Raw genomic sequence first — 13834 nt, forward strand, 5'->3', positions numbered from 1 at the left:
ATAAAATTAATATTTCATCCTAGCTAAGGAATGGAAAAGGATGGACAAAAAAGTAATAGGATGAAATCAAGTTGGTAAAATTCTAAGAGACTTAATTGGCTTATACATTTGGAGCTTTCCTGGGAAATTTTCTGTTCAAGTTTGCTAACATCAGTAATTTATGAGAGGCTTATTATAAACAGTAAAAATGTCTACTTTTAGAATGTGATTTTTCAAATTACTTTTTGTGAATCAGAACTACTTTCTTTACTTATCTTTACATAATAAGCTATGCATATTAGAATACCTGCAAATATAGCATCTGACTCCTATTACAGAAGTAGATTGTTATATTCTTCATCATGTCGTAGGAGGGAGTGTCTAAGAGCAGCAGTTTATTTTGTCCTAAATATTTTCATTTTAATTAAAGGTAAGCTGCCACCAGTGGTATTTTTACAATAGTTGGGACTCCCTTATGTCCCAGTTTGCCTAGGACAGATATAAATTATGCCTGGTCTCCCACTTTAATTATTAATGGCACTTCTTCTTGCTCTCAAAAGCCTCCAGGTTTGGATAATTAATTTTTGGCTGTCCTACTGATAACTTCATGGTCTAAAACCATTGCTAACTCTAAGTTTGAATGAATGGGTTTAGGTTCTTGCTATAATGGTAACTGAGATAAAGAGCACAGCATTTGTCTTAGTCCATTCAGGCTATTTTAACAAAATACCATAGACTAGGTAACTTAAAAACAAGAGAAATTGATTTCTTACAGTTTTAGAGGCTAAAAAGTCTAAAATCAAGACACTGGAAGATTTGTTGTTTGGTAAGGGCCTGCTTTTTGCTCTGTGTTCGTCACCTTTTCTTTGCTGTGACCAAAATATCCAACGAGAACAACTTAGAGGAGGAAAAAATTATTCAGCCCCATGGTTTTGAGGTTCAATCCATGATTGGCATACTCCATTGCTCTGGGTCCAAGGTGAGAACAAACATCATGGTGAAAGGGCATTATAGAGGAGCACTCCTCCACTCTTAGTGACCAGGAATTAGAGAGAGGAAGGGGATGCAGGGAAGATTAACCCTTCTGGGAAACAACCTCAGTGAACCAAATCCTCTAGCCTTGCCCCACCTGCCTACAACTACCACCCAGTCCATTCAAACAAGGATGAATGGATTAGATCACAGCTCGGAAAATCTAATCATTTAATCTGTGTTAACACAGGAGCTTTGGGGGGATACTTCACATCCAAACCATAACAGACTCACAGATGACTTCTTCTGTGTCCTCAAATGGGTGGAAGGGCAGAACTCTGGTATCTTTAGTCCCTTAACATGTCACTGATCTCATTCATTAGGCCTCAAACTTTATGACCTAGTCACCTTTCAAAGGTGCACCACTTACTACCATCACATTGGGTATTAGGTTTCAACATATGAATTTGGAAGTGATACATATTCAGACCACAGCAGTAGTCTTGGTTATGTTTCTTTCAACATACAGCATTTTTTTCCTTAGACTTAATAATTGCTATAGGTTTTTGTCTATTTTTTAATGTATGCCTAAATTTTTCCAAGGTCTCTAACATGCTTAAGCCAGTCTAGTAATCTGTACATTCTATGTATTTTCCTGGAGCATTCCATCTTCCATTCTAGCCCTTTAGCTTGTACTTTAGCTCTATTGAACAACTGCCATCCAAGGACTTCCCTTGGTTATCTTTAATGGAATTCCCTCTATCTCTCTCCCTTCCTCTCTGTACATTGAAGCAACTGCTTCCTGGATACTTCACTGGGGTTTTTCTGGTTTGGTACAATACTTTGTCAGATGACTTCCCAGGAAAGGATATAGGAAATTTTTTTAGGGTTTTAGTGCGTGAAAATATACATCTCGATTGAAATTTGACCACATGAGGGATTTTAGATGAAGATCATTTAACTCAGAATCTTGAACATCGTCTTCTAGCTTCTGGTGTTACTGTTGAGAGGTCAGAAGCTATTCTAATTCTTCATAATTTGAAAGTAACCTATTTTTTCTTCTTTTGGAAACTCCTTTTTGTCCCCTAAACCCTAAATTTTACAAATGTTTGCCTTGATGTGGGCCTTTTAAATATTTTTTATTGTTATTTAATGGGTCCTTTCAATCAATGAGCTGGTAGATTTCAACTCTGAGAAATATTTTTAGATTATTCCTTTAATAATTTCTGACTAATTTTTATCTGTCCTCTATTTTATTATTAAAAGCTTTTTTATTTTTGCAGATTGCATTTTGATTCATTGTACACAAATGGGCTACCACTTTTCATTTCTATGGTTGTACACAATGTAGATTCACACCATTCATGTAATCATACATGTACATAGGGTAATACTGTCGGTTTCATTCTACTATTTTTCCATCCCCCACCCCCTCCCACCCCATTTTCCTCTACACCTTCCAAAGTTCCTTCATTCTTCTCTTCCTCCCATCACCGCCCCCCCTCCTTATATATTGTCATGCACTTATCAGAGAAAACATTCAGCCTTTGGTTTTTTGGGCTTGGTCTATTTCACTTAGCATATTTTCCAACTTTATCCATTTACCAGCAAATGCCATAATTTTATTCTTCTTTATGGATGAGTAATATTCCATTGTATATATGTACCACAGTTGCTTTATCCATTCATCAACTGAAGGGCACCTAGGTTGGTTGCACAATCTAGCTATTGTGAATTGAGCAGCTATGAACATTGATGTGGCTGTATCTCTGTAGTATACTGATTTTAAGTCCTTTGGGTATAGGCCAAGGAGTGGGATATCTGGGTCAAATAGTGGTTCCATTCTAAGCTTTCTGAGGAATCTTCGTACTGCTTTCCAGAGTGGCTGTACCAATTTGCAACTCCACCAGCAATGTACGAGTGTGCCTTTTTCCCCACATCCTCACCAACACTTACTATTGCTTGTATTCTTGATAATCGCCATTCTAATTGGAGTTTGATGAAACTTAGGGTGGTTTTAATTTGCATTTCTCTAATTACTAGGGATGATGAGCACTTTTTCATATATTTGTTGATCACCTGAATATCTTCTTGACGTAGGACCAGACTTCCTTAACAAGACCCCTATAGCGCAAGAAATTAAAGCAAGAATCAATAAATGGGATAGATTCAAACTAAAAAGTTTTTTCTCAGCACAGGAAACAATCAATAGTGTGGAAAGAGAGCCTACAGAGTGGAAGAAAATCATTTCCCACACACACTTCAGACAGAGCACTCATCTCCAAAGTTTATAAAGAACTTAAAAAACTTTACACCCAAAATACAAAGAACCCAATCAACAAATGGGCTGAGGAAATGGGCAGACACTTCACAGAACAAGATATTTGTCCTCTTTAATAGTTGATTTGAATCTTTATGGTAGTGCAACATGCCTCTTCAGTGCAAATATCTTTCAAGAGCACTTTTAAAATCATTCCTGAGGGTCTCGCACAGTGCCTGGCAAAGATTTTTAAACAAAATAGCTAAAAGTATGTTGAATAAATGGCAACTCTATGACCTAATGGAAAGTATTACAATGCAATCTTTGCTAATGGTCAGTCTTACTCCATAGTAATTTGTCTTCTTTCCCTGGCACCATCTGTGTCAAAGGAGATGTAACAGACATATTCAGAGAATGTGATTTTTATCCTCCCCTCATATAAAGCTCCAATTCTCCCTGGAGCTATATACTGGAAATATTTCCTAACATTTGGATCTTCCTGGGGCACTTATTCACTCCTTTGGCTTTTATGTGCTACTGTATTCAATGATGATCTCTAGTGGACCATAATTTTTGAAAGACATCCAGTTGGTGTCTCTGAAAACAGTCTCAAGAGCTAATTTTGGATAGAACTATAATTGAGTACCCTGTCAACTAGAACTCTGCCAAGAAGAGGTGATTGGTACTTAAGCAAGACACATGAGATCAAATATAATTCCGAAAAGGTTGGCTTTTTTCCAGATTTCTTTCCCTTTAACATTAAAAAGTTTAGTACTAACGAATCACATTTCAGAATCCAAAAACTGGGTCTATTGTAGTAATGCTTGAAATAACATTTCTGAGAGGATCTAAAAGCTATTTAATACTTAAATTTAGCTTCAAGGTGAGCTTTCATCCTAATAAGTTAGGCACCTTCCTATCAAGAATTTTGTGAGTTGGGGGGATCACTTCCTTCACAAACAAGCATGGAACTTAACTACCACCTGCCCATCTGCTACTGCAAGTCAATTCTCATCATTAGAGTATTTAGGGCATTAACATGGGAATCCCCAACAGAGTAATTTTGGGGTGATCTGAGCTGCTTATCTTCTTTCTATGGTAGGATATTTATTAAAAAGGAGGTCTTTGCAAGAAACTATGCTCCATAATTTCTTTGGGAATTCAGAGAACCAATTCTCTTTAACCATCAGTAACCACCTACCATCCCACAGTGCGTGCACACACACACACAAATATACACACACTCATACACTTACAAAATTCTCAACTGATATCTAACCATAAGAAAAATAAAGAATGCTTCTTTACTTGGTATTATACTGTCCAGAAATGATAAATACATGCCAATCTACAAATTCTTGAATCCAATGAAACCTAAGTGGGGTATATAAAATATATAAGAATAAATTCAAACTAGGACACATTATATTGAAACTGCAGAACACCCAAGGCAAAGAAAAGATTCCAAAAAGTCACAGCTAAGATAACAGTTGACCTCTCAAGAGGAAGTCAATGGAAGTCAGAGGACAATGGGATAATATTTTCAGTGTTGGAAAAAAAAAAACCCTGTCAATCTAGAATTTCATACTCATTGGAATATGCCCCTTTTCCAATGATTAGGGGGAAAGAATGACATTTTCAGACAACCAGTCTTCCTCATCAAAGGAAATTCTAAAAAATGGATTTTAGGCTGAAGAGATCCAGGTACAATAATAATCATAAGAAATAATGGTGCAATACTAAGGTACAGTAAAGAAAGGAGAACACAAAAGAAAAACTTCTCTGTAAAAATGTGGCACCTGCTGAGTTAAAATATTCCTTGTTAAATACAAATACACTATAAAAAGGGATGATGTATTATGGCATTAACATTTTCTAATGCAATACGTGTTCTAATACTGAAAGCTTGTCTCTAAGAGACATTATTAAGTGTGCCTTGGAAACATGGTACTAAACAAAGTGAAACCCAATTCTTAACTGCTGGACTTCCTAGCACCTTTAAGTACATTAATGTACATTTTGAATTTCCAAGATAGTGATACAGTATACAACATTTTCCAATTTTATTTAACCATATCTTTTTGGTTAAATAAGAACAACTCAGTAGATTGGCATTCCACAGATCACATTAAAGGTCACTCTGTTTTTAGCATTTTCCCCGAGATGATTTATCAAAAATAGATAGATGTTGACTTGAAAAGCAACAAATAGTTACTGACATAGGGGAGCACTGGATGAGAAAGTTCTTGCAGAAAAAAGAGAAAAAGGATAAGATTAGGAGTATGAAAGGGTTTTTGAAATGGAAGATCCAGATCAGGTAGCTCCCTGGTGAGTTATCTTTGATATCTTATGCAAAAGTGTGGAGGGTCAAATGGCAAAGGGTGACATCACGTAGCTCAAACTTGTGCTCCTACCTCTGTTGCTCAATTGCATGGATCATTTATGAGTATATGCAGCCTTTTGTCAATATAAAATTTGTTGAAATGTAGAATAAACATTGCTAATGTTGCTGAGACTGGCTTTTTTTTTTTTTTTTTTGAAGGAAGCCGTTTATTAAAGACAGTGTTCAGCTGGGTCACAGGGCACGCCTGTAGTGCCAACTACCTGGCTGAGGTCAGGGGATTCCCAGTGCAGAGAGCCACCTCCCATGCTCATCTCAGCAGTGGGAAGCCTCCTGCATGTTCCCACACTCCTAGTCCTTTCTGGGGGCCCAGTGGCAATCAGGATCCAAGGCACATGGGAACCCAGAGAACATCTGCAGCCTGTAAAAACCCTGAAATCCCTTTGCAGCTGAAGGGTTAGGATTGGAAATTTCCTAACTCTCAACATTAATGTCAAAACCATTGGCCATTAGGCATTAGACATTAGGCATATGGAAAAGAGGCTAGAATTACAGGTGACAGCAGGGTCCCCAGTAATGATGGCTCTAGAGGAAGCCATATTCCCTCATCACCCCAGCAGAATAGTCTCTCTGACCAGGATTTTCTCTACCCCCCACTCCTGACCCTCTGTTGTCAACATGCCAACTGGGCATGCTGGCTCCAGCCTGTAATGCCCAGAGACTCAGGAGAGACCCAGGGAGGCCTGTAGCATTTCCAGGCCAGCGGGACAATGGAGCCACATCTCCTCTAAAGGGCTGGACATGTCACTAGGGGTTAGCACCCCTGGGTTCACTCCCAGGAACCAAAGAAAGAATCCTCTTACTATGGGGGCATGGAGTCTTAGTTTTGTAGGCTGGACAGCGGTGCAGAAGTCAAGGATATCCAGAAGCGTGGCTGTCGCAGGTCACCTCAAACAGTGTGAGACTGGCTTTGAACTCATGATCCTCCTGCTTCAACCGCCCGAGTCACCGGGATTATAGGTGTGGACCAACATACCCAACTCTTAGGGTAATTCAATCTTGACTTTTTTTGAGGAACATTCAAACATTTCCACAGTGGTTACAGCATTTTGAAAAACCTGCATCAAGAAGTTCTTTCTGATGTATCTGATCAGAAAGCAGTATCCATCAACTATTTTTACAATCATATCTAGAAATCTCAATGGTAATTTTTTGCTTTATTACAAAATACAAAACTAGAAGAACCATGTTTCCATTATGTAACATAAATAGACTTTATATACAATGACCAAGTATTTGTTATATAAAACAATCTTCATTGGAGTCTTATGACTATTTCTTACTTGTCAATACCATTCATGACTATGTTAACTTTAAAAACAATAATATATTCCCAACTAATGAATATTTCTTTGAATAAGTTTAGAATTAAAAAATAAATTTTTAAATTAGTATTCAGGTTATGAAATGTCATTAAATTTACTTAAAATAATTTATGCAGGAGTGTTGTATAGATTCATTTAATTGTTGAGAATTTTCAGTTAATATATTTTCAAATGACTCATATACACACTATATAAATCATTTTCACATAAAACTTAAAAAAGTCCATTAAGGCGATCAAAGATGGCGGACTAGAGGGTGAGTGCATCTCCAGTCGCGCCAGAACCCAGGATTCAAGAAGGGGAGGCATTGAGAGACTCAGACTAAAATAGAGCCACAGGGTGAGTCTCCCCCACCAGGTGAAGGTCGGTCTGGGCGGCAGGCCTGGATAGGGGTGGCTTATCAGAGTAGGGCAGGGCAGCTGGAGTCTTCTCCAGGCAGCCCTGCACACTCCGGCAGAGGGCTCCTCTGAGCAGGCCCCCCAGTGAGAGCCTTTCTGCACAGAACCAGCTCCAAGTCCCAGAGCCAGTGCGGTGAGCTCCGGCCCCGCAGGTAATTCAGGGACCAGGACAGGGCAGCCAGGGACTTCCCCAAGCAGCCCAGCTCCCTCCAGCGGGAAGCGCCTTTCAAGGCTAGCTTCTCAGAGCAGACTGCCCAGTGAGAATCTTTCCACACAGAGCCAGCCACAAGTCCCCAAGCCAGCGGAGAGCTCCGACCTGAAAGCAGTCTCTGGGACCAGGGCAGGGCAGCCAGAGACCTCTCCAGGCGGCCCTGCCCCCTCCGGCTGCAGGCTCTTTCCACGGGGCAATCAAAGATGGTGGACTAGAGGATGACTGCATCTCCAGTTGCTCCAGAAACCAGGATTCAAGGGGAGGCATTAAGAGACTCAGACTAAAATAGAGCCACGGGGTGAGTCTCCCCCACTGGGTGAAGCTCGGCCTGGGCGGCAGGCCCGGATAGGGGTGGCTTATCAGAGTAGGGCAGGGCAGCTAGAGTCTTCCCCAGGCAGCCCTGCGCATTCTGGCAGTGGGCTGCTCCCACAGGGCCAGCTTCTTGGAACAGGCCTCCCAGTGAGAGCCTTTCTGCACAGAGCCAGCTCCAAGCCCTGGAACCAGTAGCGGGCTAGGGGCAGCTTTGTTCAGAAGCACTGCATTATCAAGTTACTCCAAGACTTCAGGCTACTGAAGGCTGGTAGGTGATACACTGGAAATCTACAGGGACACTATAAGCCAATAGAGGAAATCTGCAATATCTCAGAGTCCCACTGACATCTGACCAATATGAGAAAACAAGGGAAGAAAATGTCCCAAACAAACCTAGATACTATATCAATAAAACCCAAAGACAGCACAGCAGAAGAAATGTCAGAAAGGGAGTTCAGAATATACATAATTAAAACAATCAGGGAAGCAAACAAGGAGATGAAAGAGCACATGCAGGCATTGAAGGAGGAGATGAAAGAGCAAATACAGGCATTAAATGATAGCACCAATCAACAGTTAAAAGAGCAAATACGGGAAGCAAGAGATCATTTCGATAAAGAGTTAGAGATACTGACAGAAAAAAACAAACAGAAATCCTTGAAATGAAGGAAATAATAAACCAAGTTAAAAACTCCATAGAAAACATAACCAATAGGATAGAACACCTGGAAGATAGGACCTCAGACATTGAAGACAAAATATTTAATCTTGAAAACAAAGTTGACCAAACAGAGAAGATGGTAAGAAATCATGAACAGAATTTACAAGAATTATGGGATATCATGAAAAGGCCAAATTTAAGAATTATTCGGATTGAGGAAGACTTAGAGAAACAAACCAAAGGAATAAACAATCTATTCAATGAAATAATATCAGAAAATTTCCCAAATCTGAAGAATGAAATGGAAAACCAAGTACAAGAGGCTTATAGGACTCCAAATATACAGAATTACAACAGACCCACACCAAGGCACATTATTATGAAAATACCTAACATACAAAATAAAGACAGAAATTTAAAGGCTGCGAGAGAAAAGATTCAAATTACATTCAGGGGGAAACCAATAAGAATATCAGCAGATTTTTCACACCAGACCCTAAAAGCTAGAAGGGCCTGGAACAACATTCTTCAAGTCCTGAAACAAAATGGATGCCAACCAAGAATCTTATACCCAGCAAAATTTACTTTCAGATTTGACAATGAAATAAGATATTTCCATGATAAACAAAAGCTAAAGGGATTTGCAAAAAGAAAGCCAGCATTAGAGAACATACTCAGCAAAATATTCCATGAGGAAGAGATGAAAAACAACGATGCAAATCAGCAACGGGAGGAACTAGCCTAAAGGAATAGCCAAATAAAGGAGAATCCAAATCATGTCAAAAAACAAAAATGAGTCAAATGACTAGGAGTACAAATCATATCACAATAATAACCCTGAATGTTAATGGCCTGAACTCATCAATCAAAAGACATAGACTGGCAGATTGGATTAAAAAGAAAAATCCAACAATATGCTGCCTGCAAGAGACTCATCTCATAGAAAGAGATACCCATAGACTAAAGGTGAAAGGATGGGAAAAAACATACCAGGCACACGGACACAGCAAAAAAGCTGGAGTATCCATCCTCATTTCAGAAAATGTGGACATCAAGCCAAAACTATTCAGAAGGGATAAAGAAGGACATTACATACTGATTAAGGAAAGCATAAATCAGCAAGACATAACAATCATAAATATCTATGCCCCGAACATTGGCTCATCCATGTACGTCAAACAAATCCTTCTCAATTCCAGAAATCAAATAGACCACAATACAATAATACTAGGTGATTTTAACACACCTCTCTTACCACTGGATAGATCTTCCAAACAAAAATTGAATAAAGAAACCATAGATCTCAATAACACAATAAACAATTTAGACTTAACCGACATATATAGAATATACCATCCAACAAAGAACGAATACACTTTCTTCTCAGCAGCACATGGATCCTTCTCTAAAATAGACCATGTTTTATGCCACAAAGCTACTGTTAGCAAATATAAGAAGATAAAGATACTTCCTTGTACTCTATCAGATCATAATGGATTGAAATTAGAAATAAATGACAGAATAAAAAACAGAAACTTCTCCAATACCTGGAGATTAAATAATACACTATTGTGTGATGAATGGATAACAGAAGATATCTGGAAGTAAATAAAAAAATTCTTAGAAGTAACCGAGAACAAAGACACATATCAAAATCTCTGGGACACTATGAAAGCAGTACTTAGAGGAAGATTTATTTCATGGGGTGCATTCAACAAGAAGTAGAAATCAACAAATAAACAACTTAACACTACAGTTCAAAGCCCTAGAAAAAGAAGAGCAGAACAACACCAAAAGTAGTAGAAGACAGGAAATAGTTAAAATCAGAGCCGAAATCAACAAAATTGAAACAAAAGAAACAATTGGAAAAATTAACAAAATAAAGAGTTGGTTCTTTGAAAAAATAAAAAAAAAATTGATAAACCCTTAGCCACATTAACAAAGAGAAAGAGGGAGAAAACTCAAATTACTAATATTTGGAATGAACAAGGAAATATCACAACAGACACGAGTGAAATACAAATCATAATTAGAAGCTATTTTGAAAATCTATACTCCAACAAAACAGAAAACCTCAAAGACATCAACAAGTTTCTAGAGACATATGAATAACCTAAACTGAACGAGGAGGACATATACAACTTAAATAAATCAATTTCAAGCAATGAACTAGAAGAGGTCATCAGAAGCCTACCAACAAAGAAAAGTCCAGGACCAGACGGGTTCTCAGCCGAGTTCTACAAAACCTTTAAAGAAGAGCTCATTCCAATACTTCTCAAAGTATTCCATGAAATAGAAGAGGAGGGAACCCTCCCAAACTCATTCTATGAAGCCAATATCGCCCTGATACCTAAACCAGACAGAGACACATTGAGGAAAGAAAATTTCAGACCAATATCCTTAATGAACATCGATGCAAAAATTCACAACAAAATTTTAGCAAATCGCATACAAAAATATATTAAAAAGATAGTGCACCACGATCAAGTGGGTTTTATCCCACGGATGCAAGTTTGGTTCAACATCCGGAAATCAATGAATGTCATTCACCATATCAACAGACTTAAAGTTAAGAATCACATGATTATTTCAATAGATGCAGAAAAAGAATTTGATAAAATACAGCATCCCTTCATGCTCAAAACACTAGAAAAAATAGGGATAGTGGTAACATTCCTTAACATTGTAAAGGCCATTTATGCTAAACCCATGGCTAATATCATTCTAAATGGTGCAAAACTGAAAGCATTCCCCCTAAAAACTGGAACAAGGCAAGAATGCCCTCTTTCACCACTTCTATTCAACATCCTCCTTGAGATTCTAGCCAGAGCAATTAGACAAACCAAAGAAATTAAAGGGATACGAATTAGAAAAGAAGAACTCAAACTATCCCTGTTCGCTGATGACATGATTATATATTTAGAGGAACCTTGGAAATTCCACCAGAAAACTCTTAGAACTCATAAGTGAATTCAGTAAAGTAGCAGGTTACAAGATCAATGCTCATAAATCCAATGCATTTTTATACATAAGTGATGAATCTTCAGAAAGAGAAATTAGGAAAACTACCCCATTCACAATAGCATCGAAAAAAATAAAATACTTGGGAATCAATCTCACAAAAGAGGCGAAAGACCTCTACAATGAGAACTAAAGAACACTAAAGAAAGAAATTAAAGAAAACCTTAGAAGATGGAAAGATCTCCCACGTTCTTGGATAGGCAGAATTAATATTGTCAAAATGGCCATACTACCAAAAGTGTTATACAGATTCAATGCAATTCCAATTGAAATCCCAATGGTGTACCTTACAAAAATAGAGCAAGCAATTATGAAATTCATCTGGAAGAATAAGAAACCCAGAATAGCTAAAGCAATCCTCAGTAGAAAGAGCGAAGCAGGGAGTATCACAATACCAGATCTTCAACTCTATTACAAAGCAATAGTAACAAAAATGGCATGGTATTGGTACCAAAATAGACAGGTAGATCAATGGTACAGAATAGAGGACTTGGACACAAACCCAAATAAATACAGTTTTCTCATACTAGACAAAGGGGCCAAAAATATGCAATGGATAAAGATAGCCTCTTCAACAAATGGTGCTGGGAAATGCAACAGAATGAAATTAAACCCCTATCTCTCACCCTGCACAAAACTCAACTCAAAATGGATCAAGGACCTTGGAATCAGACCAGAGACCCTGCATCTTATAGAAGAAAAAGTAGGTCCAAACCTTCAACTTGTTGGCTTAGGATCAGACTTCCTTAACAGGATTCCCATAGCCCAAGAAATAAAAGGAAGAATCAACAACTGGGATAGATTCAAACTAAAAAGCTTTCTCTCAGCAAAGGAAACTATCAGTAATGTGAAGAGAGAGCCTACAGAGTGGGCTACAGAGAATATCTTTGCCACTCATACTTCAGATAGAGCGCTAATTTCCAGAATCTATAAAGAACTCAAAAAACTCTACACCAAGAATACAAGTAATCCAATCAACAAATGGGCTAAGGATATGAACAGACACTTCACAGAAGAAGATATACAAGCAATCAACAGATATGAAAAAATGTTCAACATCTCTAGTAATAAGAGAAATGCAAATCAAAACTACCCTAAGATTTCATCTCACCTCAATTAGAATGGCGATTATCAAGAACACAAGCAACAATAGGTGTTGGTGAGGATGTGGGGAAAAAGGTACACTCATACTTTGCTGGTGGGGTTGCAAATTAGTGCAGCCACTCCGGAAAGCAGTATGGAGATTCCTCAGAAAGCTTGGAATGGAACCACCATTTGACCCAGCTCTCCCACTCCTTGGCCTATACCCAAAGGACTTAAAATCAGCATACTACAGAGATACAGCCACATCAATGTTCATAGCCGATCAATTCACCATAGCCAGATTGTGGAACCAACCTAGATGCCCTTCAGTTGATGAATGGATAAAGAAACTGTGGTATATATATATACAATGGAATATTACTCCACCATGAAGAATGATAAAATTATGGCATTTGCGGACAAATGGATGAAATTGGAGCATATCATGGTAAGTGAGATAAGCCAATCTCAAAAAACTAAAGTACAAATGATCTTGCTGATAAGTGGATGAGGACATATAATGGGGGGTGGGAGGGGTTAGCGTTAGGGTTAGGGTTAGGTTTAGGGTTAGGGATAAGGAGGGTGGTAAGAATGGAGGAAGGACTGTATAAGGGAAAAGAGGGGTGGAGGGGTGGGGGGGAAGGGAAAAAAATAACAGAGTGAATTAAACATTACCCTATGTAAATTTATGATTACACAAATGGTATGCCTTGACTCCATGTACAAATAGAGAAACAACATGTATCCCATTTGTTTAAATAATAAAAATTAAAATTAAAATTAAAAAAAAGAATTTTCAAGCAGTGATTAATATGACCACTATATCAAACTTTTAAACATTTTAATTGTTCTATTATTATCTTCTATCCGTCTGCTTCAGTTCCATATTGCTTTTTTCGTTTTAAAAATATTTAAGATTTTTTATTCATTTTTTATTTGTTCTTTTTAAATATAAATGATAGTACAGAATGTATTTTGACATATTATACATACATGGAATGTAACTTATTCTAATTAGGATCCCATTCTTGTGGTTGTAGTATCATACTGTTTTGTTCTTAACTCAAATTCAGAAACAGAATGTATTATTTGTGAATAATACATATATGTACAGAAAACTACATAAACATGGACTAAAAGGATGTATGCTAATGTTAATGTATATGTTTGAGGAAGGATTCCGAGAAAAACATGAAAAACTGTAACAAAAA

This window comes from Sciurus vulgaris (assembly GCF_902686455.1).
Source record: "Sciurus vulgaris genome assembly, chromosome: X".
NCBI lineage: Eukaryota > Metazoa > Chordata > Mammalia > Rodentia > Sciuridae > Sciurus > Sciurus vulgaris.